Below are 15,073 nucleotides of genomic sequence, written 5' to 3'. Positions count from 1 at the left end.
ACTGGAGGGCACCTAAGCCACCTGAAAGCAGATGGGCTACCCAAACTTGGCCCCAACTTCGACATAACGCGATACCACAGGTGGAAGAAGACATCATAGGAACTCTACAGTGGGGTCCAAGTGCAGGTGCTTTCACTGTGATTAACCCAGACATCTGACTTGGGAGTGCTGACTCCCACCTGCAAAACTATGGACATCGGTCAGGCCCAGGTATGTGGCTCGCATGTTTCCCCCAAGATGTTAGAGAGAGACAAGTGTAAGGTCTCTATTAATTTGGCCAGATGTGAAATCCCAGCACTGTTGGCCTCTGGTAGCAACCTCTGTGTAGTCCGTTATGACTTGATCTGGCAGACCTCTTACAAGACCACAGACAGGGTGAATATCCGATGTGTCCATGGGGACATTAGTCTTACATGGTTTACCTTACTCCCTCTGAAATTTTAAAGGGAAAATCTTGAAGGTTTGGACTGCCATTTCAGACACTTCACCCTGGCCTCTTTTAATAGGGAAGAGGAATGTCCTCTTCCCACAGGTCTTGGCCACCTGCAGAGCACCTCCCTCTGTAATGGATAAAGAGGGGCTTGTAAATTAAGACATCAATCAAGGAGCCGGGTGGAAATTATAATTCCAAAAGCCAAGCTTAAAAAAAGTGGTGAGGCAGCCCTTTGCTATTATGCACCAAAAATCTGGTAAACTATACCGATAGAAATACGCCAGACTAACACTGAGGGACATTTAAAAAAACTTCTAACTTTCCACATTTTTACTTTTGATTTTGTATAGCTTCAATGTAGTTCTACTACTAATACCCTAACTATGCATAGACTTATTATTCTCTTTAATGAATCTGCAATCATTATTAATCTTTATATTTTTCTGTTTTCTTTTCTATGCAAACACCACCACCTGATCACACACATGGGCATGGGAGGCAGCTAAATGGACCTGAAGAAGATAATTCCACACCAGGGGAGTCATGTATAAACCCTGCGTAAGCACAAAAATGTTGTGTACGATTGTTTCCACGTTCAAATCGCGATGTATAAAACCTAAACTTGGCGTAAAGCCACACACATTTTCATGCAAGCTCAAACCCTGGTGTACAGAAGTTCTCTGCTTGGTTTTGAAAACTGGTGGCACCCAGCGTCAAAGCAGTGCTTTTGTTCCAGTGTGGTTTCCGTTTCTTTTTTAGATGCACATCCCTGACGCGGCTTTATAAATACACTGAAATTAACTGTATTTTGTTTATTAGTTTAAGGCATCTGATTGTAATTAACCTGTAACAATATAATGGTCCACAGAATGGTCAAACTATTCTTAATACCATAACTGCTTTAGCGTTGTTACTCTCACTGTACCTTCTTCTTCATCTTTCAGCTGCTCCCATTAGGGGTTGTCACAGCGGATCATCTTTTTCCATATTGCTCTCACTGCACCACTCGGAGTATTTATACCACTGTATCTGTGTGTGAATCATAGCTCTACAGCAGCTGATCGGAAAGAGAATTATTGGTATACAGCATCAAGCACACGCTGCCTCAGCCATGCTGTCTATTTGAACTGCTCTCATATGATAAACGCTTCTGTATGTACCTCGCGGTTCAGAAACAATTTCATCCCAAGAACTATAAACGCAATCAATCAGTCCATCAAGTGCTTCTTGTAGGACTGTTTGTACTTATGAGTACAATGACCTCACTGTAAACTTGCGATAGTTATAATATTGCACATCCTGAGGCACTTTATAAAAAGTGTATTTACATATAGTGACAATATCATTTTTAAGACAAAATGCAGCAAAATATGTTTATTACATTATACAGTGTCACGCACGCGTGCTTGGGGAGCCGCAGAACGACTCATGGAGTAGCGGAAACCCGAAAGCCATAAGGGATTGGCGGGCAACTAACCATTCTCTCCTTATTTTCCCTAGAAAGAAGGAAACGCCGACACCCTGAGCAAGCTCCCGTTCATCCACTTCCTCATACTCCTCCTCCTCTCTGATGACATCATGATTACTGGATGCACCTGCAACTCATTACCCACACTCCCTCTGCTTATTCCGGCCCGCCCTATAAAGGTTCCCCCATCACACCAGCATGTGTTCAGTAATACTCTGTTGTAATACTCTGGACTGTTGTAACAAATTTGCATACTGTACAGTATACGGGGCCGGAAAACCCCAAACCTTTCTGTGTTGTATTCTCTTTATTTTTACAACAGATAAAATGTTAACATCATTAAAATAATCTATATTGTTAATAATTAAACATGTGAGGACACGGTGTCTCAGCGCTAGCAAGGAGCTGGCGCTCCATTCACGGATTGTTCCTGCCTTGCGCTGTATTATTGCTGGTGCTGGCGCGACACTGGAAGGATAGATGAATAGAATAATTAAACATGTACTACGATGATATTTCAATATCAGGTTAGAAAATGGCAGGATGGGCAATTAAGCTCTTTAAGTTTATCTTCAGGTGGTCTCTGCTCATGTAGAAATTACAAAGAGCTGAATCTGTGTGGACAAACAGTCGATAAGAGACGAGGAGGAGCAGACATGGAGAGAGTGGTCAGTGAGGCAGAAGACAAGGAGTTTGTGAATTAAGAGGTTCAATGTCTGGTCAGGAGGAGAGGAGCACAGAAATGGAGGAACAGCATGGAGGAGAATTAGAAGGGAGAAGACAACAAGAAAAAGAGAATACAAAAGAAACATCACCGGTCAAAGTGAAACAAAATCAAATTATAATAAAATGTAATTTATAAAAAGAGCTTCAATTGTTTAAATAAAGATAAAGTCTGCATTGCTTTGATTTGTACATCCTGAAGTAGTCTGGAGTTTCAAATATAAAATTTTCAAACACATTTTATTTAGTGTCTGCAATAATATGACAATATAATAAAGTTCATTAAAAATGACATTTGTATTGTTGACAATTTGCTTGTAGTTTACCATGCTGATGTGTTTCTTCAAAGCCCACATCCACATTTGTCTCTTTTTTTAATATAAGTTTGTAACTCAGTCCACAATGGGACGTCACCTGAAGAAATCTTGAACAGTTTTAGGATCAAACATCAAAAATGTGACGTGGATTCATTTTAAATCTCTGGAGCTCATCTCTGCTCTTTACATTTCATAAAAGTGATGAATTTCCTGCACATTTGTGTCCTATTTACCCTTATTCGTTTTTCAGTTTGTATTTATTACATGTCGCCCATGTTTTGTTTTCCAAATATAAAATTCCAGGACTCTGTAACAATGAGGATGTGCTCGTCTAGCAGGAAAGATCTTAAAAATCACTCAACACGTCCACAACTCCAAATGTCTTCTCGCTGTGATTTACTAGCCCCCTGTACATTCCTTCAATGTTTCTACTGGATGCTCACCACAACTCCTTCAAAGTGTCCACATGTCTACAGGGGCCCCTCTTATTACAGCCCAATATGCCTCAGGATTAACAGAAATATTAAATTTACTGATAGACTCTTCATAATTATGTATGTCTGCTTGTACTCCAGCTATTATCCATCCATCCATCCATTATCCAACCTGCTATATCTTAACTACAGTGTCCCGGGGGTCTCCATCCATCCATTTTCCAACCCGCTAAATCCGAACACAGGGTCACGGGGGGTCTGCTAGAGCAAATCTCAGCCAACACAGGGTGCAAGGCAGGAAACAAACCCCGGGCAGGGCGCCAGCCCACCACAGCTCCAGCTATTATTTGACCCAATTATTACCATTTTTAACCCAAACTTCAGAAATTAGCGTTTTAATTTTTTGGTATCCATTATTCCAAATAGTAAATCTATGAGAAGAACTCCTTGTGGTCTTCCCAAAGTAACCCACCTCAGACTGACCCCCTCATGGTCCTGGGCTTTGTAGACCTGTGCTGATGTCCCATCTATGAGGACCAGCAGGAATGTACTGGTGGGCCACCTGCACGTCCCAGACGAGTCTTTTTGTTTCACTGGCCTTTCTGGACATATTGGACATTTCACAATTACAGACTTGTCACTGATAGGCCTGATTATAAGTCCATAGTCCAGCAGGAGCCAATGAGTGTGAAGAGGTGGACATCAGAGGGTAATGAGACTCACATGTGCAGTCAGTCATAATGGGAGAACATTGATAACCTTACTGTGTAGCAGATGTGTGTGTCGACAGCACGGTCATCACCAAGACAGTGAAGTGTCCTCCTGTTAGTGAACTCAGTCACACATCACAGATAAAGTCTTCAGAGCTGAAGACATGGAGGGCTAACTTGAACAGCACAATAAAGTGAGAGATGTGAGGAGCTGAATGGGGATGGTGACTGGGTATAAGCAGTCAGGTGGACCATCAGTACAGGGGTCTGTCTAATGAGCTGTGCCTGATGGACACATAGTTTGAGTTGGGGTCTTCTTCACACCTCCTCATCTGCTCCTCAATCCTCACCTATCTTAGTACTAAAAGACACCATTTCTCACCCACCCAGCTCACCTGGCTGACACCATGTTGCCCACTCTCAACACCCCCAATCCTTAGCACTCATATGGAGGAGTCCACCCAAAGCTGGCCCTCTGAGGGTCCTCTAGGGGTTAAGAGGAGCAGGTTGTGAACATTGTAGTGATACTGACACTAACAGCCTCGACAAACTAGAATGAGTCTCTTCGCGTTGGACATTTAATTTGTGTCCGTCAGCATCATCTTTTGAAGGGAAGCTTTACCTAAAATCCTCACTCATTAGGATGGTCCAACACTGTCATCATTCTCATCAGTCATCAGTGACATAATCAGAGTCCACAATCTGTGACTCCTCCTTTCAAGTTGAAGATGTCATCTACCTTCACATCTTTACATTGTGACACATCATGGATTTGCTTGAACCACAACTGAAGCAGAGCAGAGTCTTCTTTTCCATAAAGATGTTCAGTCTTCTCAGCACAGAAGAGGGTGCAGATGGCCATCATGTCTCGTTCAAGGCTGCTGACCTTGTAAATTAAACTTTCTCTTCCATTCTAATGTGACTCAGCTTTTCCTCTGTTTCACTTTTAAAATGGCATCTTCCTTCTCTCCTTCATTTATTGTCCCCCTCTCTCCTATCTGACTCTCCTCTTCTGTCCCCATGTGTCCCCTATTTCTCCTGTCTCTCTACCTGTCTTTCTCTTTGTAGCTCTTCTTTTTGAACCCTTGGTTGTCTCTCTGTCTCTTCTCTTCTGTCAAACTCCAAGTCCATCTGTCCACACTCTACTCCTTGCCCAGCTGTCATGAAGAAGCCCACCTTCAAGCTGAGGTCTCACACTCCATTATCCAGGCCCTCAGTAATTGGACTCTCATCCCAGTCCCACTCCCTCTTATTTCCCAGTTGTATTTGGTGTCCTCCATCTCTCCATTTTCTGAGCCCACTCAGTCCAGTTCAAGGTCACTGGAGCCAGTTGACATCGGGTTCAATGCATGAGATCCAACCCTGGGTGGACCGACTTTCCCTCACACTTTCTACACCAGCAGGCCTGAGTTCTCCTCGTCTTTTCCTTTTACTCTCATTTCTTTATAAATGGCTCACTTCTTCAGGCCACTGCTGTCTAAAGAGGATACGAGTGGAGGTGACAGCGAGGTGACAAGTAGGGAATGACAAAGAGACCTGAGCCTTGTGTGTGTCACAGAAGTCCAGACCAGCACATGGTACAGTCTGCTCAATCAAAAACAGAAGATGACATGAATTGTGTGCAAATGAGGCAGTGAACAAGGAGTGGAGCAGACACGGGTTCAAACAACACCACATGATGTTGAGAAGCAGTAGGTTTATGAGGTTTCTGCTTAGATGGCCATCAGTTTGACCTGTGACGCCCTGGCGCCTGTCCAGAATTTGTCACCAATGCCAGGATTGGCCTCAGCCTCCATCACCCTCCAACTGGACTGTTCACCCGTGTTTGCTCCTGCTGTTCCCCTCAGTGGTTTGTGTGACCCCAGCTGGTTTGAGAGGACAATTCTCTCTGTGGTTGTCTGGCTGGTAAAACTCAAGGGTCTGTGGTCTGAACTTGTGGAGTTTGGTGAGCAGTTTGGGGTAACGGGGTGGAGAAACACAAGTGAGTTTAAAGAAGAAGCACACAGGCTGAGAAGAAGACGTGGAGAGTTTATTAAATGTGAAGGAGTGCTGAGGGGATTATAAAAGAATAAAGAGAAGAACTTAGAGGGAGTGGACAGGGGCCACCATCACTGGGGTCACTTGATAAGCATGTTCAGTCTTCTCATGTGTAAATATTCACCTGCCCTCCAGTCCTGTTCAGCTCCTCCTGTAATGACATCAGGTTCATCTTCTCCCTTCCACTGATCCTATTAATCTGCAGCCTGTGAAGGACACAAGTGTAAGTCACAAACATAAGAGGACCCCACCTCACGCACTGTACTATCACAGTGACACACCCACTCAGGTCAACTTCCCAGAATTCCCCTCAGTGTCCCTAAGTCACATGACATGTGTGTCACCCTGCCGGTTACTCAGTTCACTGTCCAGTCAGGCCACCATCCTCTGAAGGCCTTTTGGTTTCATCTCATCTCAGTGAAGGTGTTCTAGTCAGGCTGGGGGTCCTCCGTGGCTCCTGCTGACAGTTTTATTTTTATTTTTTTTATTCTCCTTCATTGTTTTCCATTGTTTTTATAACATTGTTCTGTTCATTTATTATTTGTTTAATTCTGTATTATCTCTTATTTTTATTCTATTTAGTTATTATTCAGTATCTTTGTGTGTGTCTTGCAGTTCTCCCACGTTCCTTGTATTTTGTGGTTTGATCCCAAGACGCAGGACCACCTGCCCCCCAAACTCACTGAAGTCTGCGGCTCAGTTGACTGCTCTGGTGATTGGTGGTCTTTGTGAGTATTTTGCTCTTTTGTTTTTAATTCTGATTATTGTCTTTGAACCTTTGGCTCTTGAGTTCTGATTCTCTTACAGTTTGTGCTTTTTAAATGTTGTTAGCTTTGGATTGCCTTTGGCAGCCCCTTTGGCTCTTTTGTTAATAAACCTCGTCTTTTATAAAGACCACTTGTGGACTTGTCTCTGCTCCAGCTGGAGTTTTCATGGTTCTCCCTCTGGTCAGACTTACTTCATGCCTCTGAGACTCTTTTTGATTTTATTTTGAATTTAAAATCCTGAGCTCCTTTCTGAGGCCTAGTCAGGCCTGAAGCCTCCTGTTTGCCTGGGGTAGGCCTGCCTGGGGGTGACATTGGTTTGGTGGGCTATCCTAGACACCTCAGCCCTTTGTTATATTGTGCTGTTAGAGCAATCACAACAGAAGGTGGTCTGTCCAGGTTTCCCACTCCTCCTCACTCTCATGTCTTCTTTCATTTTCTGTCCTCTTGTTTCTTGTTGTTATCCCCTCACCACCCTGTCCACTGACATTGGCTCTTCTCTGTCTTGTTAGTTCCATGTGACCCCCATAACCCTGTCCACCCTCTCCTCCTGTCCACTCTGCCTGCTGTCCTCATTCTGTCATCTCTCCTCCCTGTGTCCTTGTCCCTCTGTCTGCCCACCTTTTCTACTCTTTATTTTCTCAGCTCATCTCACACTCCTCCTCTTTGTTGTTCTCCTTCTGTTGTCTCTCATTATCTTTGTTGTCCTCCCTGTCTGTCACCTCTGTCCATCTCCACTTATCCACTGCTCTTGTCCTTCTCGTCCCACTGCCTGTCCTTCTCCTTCCTTCAGTCAGTCCATGTGGTGTCCTGTGATCAGTCCATCCCTACACATCTCACCCTGTTTACTCACCACAGTGTCTTTAATTTACAGTTTGGGGTCCACAGACCGTCACACAGCTGATGAGCTCCTGAATTTCCCACTTTGTTTTTTCTTAGGTCCAGTTCAGTCAACTGTGAGTGTGGAGAAGAGAGGACTGAGGAAAGAGATGAGGAACATCTGGAGGTGAGACCACAATCAGACAGGCTGTAGAGATAAAGAAAGAGAAGTGAGGACATGAGGAGGGACAGACAGACAGACAGACAGAAGGCCACAGAGCTCAAAGGCTCAATGACTGCTGGCATTTTTACTTTTTATTGAGCCTGTTTGAACCCGAGACCACCGCTGTTCTTATAAGTAAGGCACCAAACACCTGAGATGGTCTCCTGCCTTCATGCTGTAGTGACAGGTGAGAGATCACTGAAACAGACACATGGACATTAATATTGGACATGAACCTCAAAGAAATGAGACTGACAGTATCTTGCACTTGAGGGGCCACATGGACTTGTAGAAGATGACAATGGGTGGGGGGGGGGTTTGACAAGTGGGATTTCTTTGTGTCGCTCAGGACTCAGGATGTGTAGACATTTTGTCTGATTTGTAGAACATCATGCAAAGACGACTGTTAGACATTCTGGTCACTGCAGAGCTTAACACTCCACTGTTTGTCACGATGGACTCTCCTCATGTCACAGTAATTAGATGATGATGATGATGATGACACTCTGTTGGTTTAAAAGGACAAACACTGGGACTGACTTTAAGAGTGATGACATAATGGACATGGAGGACAAGACTGACATGTGACACTTCTCTCCCTGGCCACTCGGACCTCACAGTAGATCATCTTTTTCATACCTTCCCATCCATCTTATTCTGTTACCCCCATCACCTGCATGTCCTCTCTCACCACATCCATAAACCTTCACTTAGGCCTTCCTCTTTTCCTCTTCCCTGGCAGCTCTATCCTTAGCATCCTTCTCCCAATATAACCAGCACCTCTCTTCAGCACATGTCCAAACCAGCACAATCTCACCTCTCTGACTTTGTCTCCAAACGGTCCAACTTGAGCTGACCCTCTAATGTACTCATTTCTAATCCTGTCCATCCTCGTCACACCCAGTGCAGTCTTGTGATTAAAGAATTTTTTTCCAAGCTGACAGATTAAATGTTTTCATCTCCTACTCACTTTTGTCCAGGTCATCTTATGACATCTCAGCCAAACCTGCAGGTCCCCAAGTCCTCGGCTCTGCTCATCTCTGCCCTCTAGTGGTGACGCCCTGTCACTGCTCTTCTTCTATTTATTTCCAGCTCTTAGTTCTCCCTTTATCTTCTACTCCATTCCCATCTTTTTTCCTTCTCCCACCCCTCCTGTTTCCCATAATGCAGTGTGTCTCTGCTGACCAATAAGTCATTTGTTCATTCAGATGAGTGAAGTTTCTGTTTGTTTAACTCATATCTCTGACTGCAGACTCACATTGTGTCATCCATCTATGGACAGTCACAGTTTATGTCTCAGTCGCAGTCTTCTACCATCTTTAGTCACCCAGTTTTGTTGATCATACACCCACTGTGGTGTCATCATCCTCTTCATAGCTGGGAGGAGCAGGAACCAGCCTACTCCTCAAGGTCTGATGTGATTCGGATTCAGAGATGTTGATCTTCACAGCACTGTCATAAAGAGCTGAGAAGTTGTGGTATTGTATGAGGAAGTTGGGAGTGGCAGAGAAGTACGTAAGAGTTGTACAGGATATGTATGAAGGAAGTGTGACCATGGTGAGGTCTGAGGTAGGAGTGACGGAGGTGGGATTACATCAGGGATCGGCTCTGAGCCCTTTCTTATTTGCAATGGTGATGGACAGGTTGACAGACGAGATTAGACAGGAGTCCCTGTGGACTATGATGTTTGCTGATGACATTGTGATCTGTAGCAAGAGTAGGGAGCAGGTTGAGGAGACCCTGGAGAGGTGGAGATATACTCTGGAGAGAAGAGGAATGAAGGTCAGTAGGAACAAGACAGATTACATATGTGTAAATGAGAGGGAGGTCAGTGGAATGGTGACGATTCAGGAAGTAGAGTTGGTGAAGGTGGAGGAGTTTAAATACTTGTGATCAACATTACAGAGCAATGGGGATTGTGGAAGAGAGGTGAAAAAGAGAGTGCAGGCAGGGTGGAATGGGTGGAGAAGAGTATCAGGAATGATTTGTGTCAGATGGGTATCAGCAAGAGTGAAAGAGAAGGTCTACAGGACGGTAGTGAGACCAGCTATGTTATAAGGGTTGGAGACGGAGGCACAGGAGACAGAGCTGAAGGTGGCAGAGTTAAAGATGTTAAGATTTGCATTGGGGGTGACGAGGATGGAGAGGATTACAAATGAGGACATTAGAGGGTCAGCTCAAGTTGGACGGTTGGGAGACAAAGTCAGAAAGGCGAGATTGCGTTGGCTTGTACATGTGCAGAAGAGAGATGCTGGGTATATTGGGAGAAGGATGTTAAGGATAGAGCTGCCAGGGAAGAGGAAAAGAGGAAGGCCTAAGAGAAGGTTTATGGTTGTGGTGAGAGAGGACATGCAGGTGATGGGTGTAACAGAGCAAGATGATAAGGACAGAAAGATATGAAGAAGATGATCCGCTGTGACAACCCCTAATGGGAGCAGCTGAAAGAAGAAGAAGATTAAGTTCAAATACTTGATGCTTTCCAACAGAGTAGTCAATGGGTCAATACCTGAGTATATGGAGACACTGGTGAGGTGCTCTGCTCCTTCTCACCCACTTAGGTCTGTCAGAGAATAATGTCTGGTGATGCCACCTCTGCATGCTATCAAATCTCAGTTCAGATTTTTTTCATGTGGAGCTCCTAGTTGGTGGAACAAGCTGCCCACCTCCATCGGGACTGTTGACTCCCTCAACGTGTTTAAGACGCGATTGAAGACCCTCCTGTTCTCTAAATATCCACCAAACTGTTAAAGAATGTTTTGTGCTCTGTGGATGTCTGTCATATTGTTAATTGATCATTTCTTGTTATGCTAGCTTTATAGCTCTTCACTTGTGATGATCAACTTTTGTAACATGTCCTGTTGTACCTGCTTTAAAAAGTCTACAGGCTGAGGACTGATTTACATAATTTATGTTAGGCTGGGTGGTCTTTTGACCTTGGAACCCCTACAGAGTTTTTTTTTTTTTGTTTCTTCTGTCCTCCATCGGACCTTACATTATTTGTTGTTATTTAGAATTGCCTAACCTTATTTTTCTTTTTCTTTTTTCTTTCTTCATTTTGTAAGGCACTTTGAGCTACATAATTTTGTTGTTGTTGTTACTCGACTTTTGTAAGTCACTTTGAATAAAATGTCTGCCAAACAAATAAATACAAATGTTAATATCGCACCATCCATACACAAGGACAGAGTGCCAAGAAATAATGTGCCACCAGACCAAGAGTGCAACACGTCAATACATTTTATAAATATATATAAATATATCAACAAGTTGGCCTTGTGCTTAAATTGAAGTGCAGAAGGATCAACAAAACTACTCTCATCTGGACGTGAGCTTTTTGAATTGTAACTGCCAACTGAATAGACATTGTCTTATATGTATGCTGGGATGATATCATTGCTGAGTCAGCAGCAGGATTAGCTGTGCCAGTCGACGGAGATCTGATCTCCATCCAAGTGTGGCTAAAACAAGCCAATCATCTAAGGAGACTGAGCTACCAAAAAGAGGAAAGAAATGAGCAAAAGTCCATTGGGCCTGCACTGGGGAGCACTGCATGCCACTACAACATAAAGACATGGAGTTACATGTCAAGAACAAACTCCACAAAGACACAGCAAACATAACGACAAAGGAGACGTGTGAGAGTAAACTGAAAAGTATGGTGTGTAGAACTTCTTTATATGGATTCCGAGTAGGTCACTTGTCACACAGCCATGTGCACAAAATTGTCCCCAAGCTTGTCTCAGCTCTTCCTCTTCCTCCTTACTGTCCACACTGCCTTCAGTCCTATTCCTCTCCTCCCTGTGACCTTCTCTTTCTGTGTATGGCTGGCTGGTCATTTCTACTGCTGCTCTCCACCTTTCCTCCTGTTCCTGTCTGTCCTCCTCTCTTCTCATTCTCCTTATCCTCTGCCTTGTCCTCCTCTTTTATTCATCCTTTTCTTCATTCTGTTCATCTCCTTCCCTTGTCTCTCCATATCTTTTCTGTTCTAGTCTCTTTGTTCCTATCTGTCACTCCAACTCCGCCAAGGACGGTCCTAAGCCCGGCTACAAAAGGAGGAAGGTGGTCACCCTGCCGAGACGGCCAGAACCGGGAAACCGGGGAAACTAGGCACGAAACCAATGGATAATCGAAACTCAAGTATTGCGATTCATGCTACCGCATCCGGGGCAGCCGATGCGCCAGTGTCGAGGAGCCAGGGTACTGGTGTGAAGTGGGCTACTGGCCGAAGACCCAAACTCTGCACACCGAAAATAGAACTTTGCATCGGTGCATGGAACGTACGAACTGGTCACCATGTCGGACAAAAAGAAATCATCGCGAAGGAATTGACAACCTGCAAAATTACCATCGCAGCAATATCGGAATTACGAATCACAGGATCAGGGATGATGGTTGTCCAACCACCGGCCATCAACGATCAAATGACACTTTTCTACTCAGGTGGAGACAAAAGAGAGGCAGGTGTCGGATTTATGGTTACCAGTCACGCGGCCAGGAGTGTGATCGCATTCCAACCAATATCCGACTGCCTAGCAGTCCTCACCATTAAAGGCACTATCAAAACCCACATTATCTCCGTCTACGCTCCAACAGAGACCTGTCAGGATCCAGTCAAAGATGATTTCTACAATCAACTACAACAAACACTGGATTCCCTCCCACAGACTGATGTGATCCTCCTGGCTGGTGATTTTAATGCGCACATCGGCACAGATCGAATGGGATGGGAAAACTCGATGGGTCAATTTGGACATGGACATATTAATGACAATGGATTGCGTCTTCTATCCATCGCCAGTGCCAACGACCTCCTTGTGGGAAACAGCCACTTCCAGCATCCTCTGAAACATCAACTCACATGGCGAAACCCAGCTGGCAAGGATTCTGCAGTTTTGGACTACATTTTGGTCAACTCCCGGTTTCGATCATCGCTCAAGGACGTCCGGGCGATGCGCGGTCCAGACTGTGGATCGGACCATTACCTTGTACAGGCCAAGCTCAAACTTCGACTGCAACGGGCCAAATGCAAATCACGTCCTGAAATCAAGCTGGAGTGGAAAAGTCTCCTAGACCCTGTCCAAAAGGCCAAATTCCAACTCCAGCTATTCAATCGCTTTGGAGCATCGGCACAATCAGAGGATGTCAACGTCGAAGAAAGACAAATTTCGAACACCATCATGGACTGCGCCAAGGAAATGTGTCCACAAACTCGCCATCGAACACAGCCATGGATATCTGATGAATGCTTGGATATGGTAAACGAACGAAAGCTAGTCAAACTGTCCAATTTTGAACGATATCGGCAGCTCAACAGAGAAATCGCCAGATGAAAAAAGAGCGAGAGGCCTACTGGAATCAAGTAGCGGCCGACCTGGAACAGGCAGCCTCCAAACACGAGTACCACACGCTCTACCGAACTCTTCGCCGATTGAGTGGAAAGGCCAAGTCAACAAATGACAACATCCAAAATGCCGATGGAACCTTCGTTCGATCACCAACAGAGCGCCTTCAACGATGGAAACAATTCTTTGAGGAGCTCCACAATCACACCCCACAACAAGGCGCACCTTTGGAACCACCAAGCATCGACCCGCCAGAGGTCCAAATGTCTGATGCTGAGCCAACTATGGAAGAGGTCCGGACCGCTGTTCAAACACTGAAAAATGGCAGGGCACCAGGACAGGACCAAGTCACGGCCGAAGCGATCAAGGCTGGTGGGGACCCATTACTCCACCGATTGCTCCTGCTCTTCCAAACCATCTGGCGTACTGAATTAATACCACAATCATGGAAGAAGGCCACCATCGTGCCAATACACAAAAAAGGTGACAATCGAGATTGCAAGAACTATCGAGGCATCAGCTTGCTCTCCATTGTTGGAAAGGTCTTCATGAAGATCATACAATTAAGGCTGCAGTGGCACCGCGAACAGACCAGTCGGGAGGAGCAAGCTGGATTCAGGCAAAACCGCGGCTGCAGTGACCAGATCTTCACCCTCCGTCAACTGATGGAGGAAAGAATCCGATGCGGGAAAAGAGCAGGCATTGTCTTCATTGACTTTCGATCTGCCTTTGACTGCGTCCACTGGCCAGCACTGTGGAAAGCACTGGAGACCGAACTTGTGCCTCAGAAAGTCATCAAACTCCTCCAGGAAAGCTACGCTGGGTCCTCCAGCCAAGTACGCATCCGTAATGAATTATCCAATGAGTTTACCATCCGAACTGGAGTCCGCCAGGGAGATGTTGTTTCTCCACTGCTTTTTAACGTCGTAGTCGACGCCATCATGAGAAAGGTCTTCGAAGGCAGACAAGGACTCCAGTATGGTGAGGATGGCTTCCTGACTGATCTCATGTTCGCAGACGATAGTGGCATCCTGGCCAGCGACGACGCGGAGGCCACGGACGTCCTCTGCAACATCGCCAACATCGCCCAGCCATATGGATTGAAAATAAACATAGACAAGCCGAAAGTGCTGACAACAGACGGATCGCAGACAAATGTGCAACTCAATGGTGTGCAGATCGAGCAGGTCCAAAAATTCAAATACCTTGGGTCGCTGGTCCAGGAGAAGAAAGTGGCGTCCACAGTAGAGGTCCACAGTCGAATTGGTCAAGCAACCGCGGCATTTGCTTCCCTAAAGTGGTGCCTGTGGAAGCAAATCAACATCTCCAACAAGACCAAAATTCGACTCTTCAAAACTCTGATTTTGCCAATTCTCCTCTATGGATCCGAGACGTGGACACTGCTCAAGCAAGACCTCAACAAACTCGAGGTCTTCCAAATGCGATGCCTGCAACAAATCCTACGAATTTCACTCCGAGGCCGAATACAAAATGAGGAAATCTGTCGCCGGGGTGATCAACAGCCAACAATCGAGGAGCAAATTCAACAACGATGACTACAGTGGTTTGGTCACGTCTGCAGAATGGAAGGCAGCTGGTTACCACACAAACTCCTCTGGTGCGATCGACCCACCCAGTGGAAAATCCAAAGAACGGCACCAAAGAAAACATGGCTCAAGCAGGTCGAAGACGATATCAGAAACCGTCGACTCAGCCTCAACGAGGCTAGAACAGCTGCCATGGATCGCCTTGCATGGAAACGCCTGCAAAATGAAATCCGACAACCATTGGCACCCACAGCAG

General features: G+C 45.2%; 1 protein-coding gene and 1 long non-coding RNA gene across 2 annotated transcripts in view; one reads left to right on the top strand and one right to left on the bottom strand.

Moving 5' to 3' along the window:
• Positions 1 to 7,966, top strand: part of LOC127526405 (uncharacterized) — a 272,184-nt gene extending 264,218 nt beyond the window's left edge. Inside the window, exon 2 of the long non-coding RNA XR_007933974.1 lies at positions 7,893 to 7,966. This is a non-coding gene — a long non-coding RNA (uncharacterized LOC127526405). The remainder of the gene's footprint in view (positions 1 to 7,892) is intronic.
• The window catches only part of LOC114643290 (NACHT, LRR and PYD domains-containing protein 12-like), a 547,995-nt gene that overhangs the window by 410,999 nt on the left and 121,923 nt on the right, over positions 1 to 15,073 (bottom strand). The window lies entirely within an intron of this gene.

This window comes from Erpetoichthys calabaricus (assembly GCF_900747795.2).
Source record: "Erpetoichthys calabaricus chromosome 1 unlocalized genomic scaffold, fErpCal1.3 SUPER_1_unloc_26, whole genome shotgun sequence".
In the NCBI taxonomy this organism is placed as follows: domain Eukaryota; kingdom Metazoa; phylum Chordata; class Cladistia; order Polypteriformes; family Polypteridae; genus Erpetoichthys; species Erpetoichthys calabaricus.
This window is presented reverse-complemented; position numbering and strand designations above follow the sequence as displayed.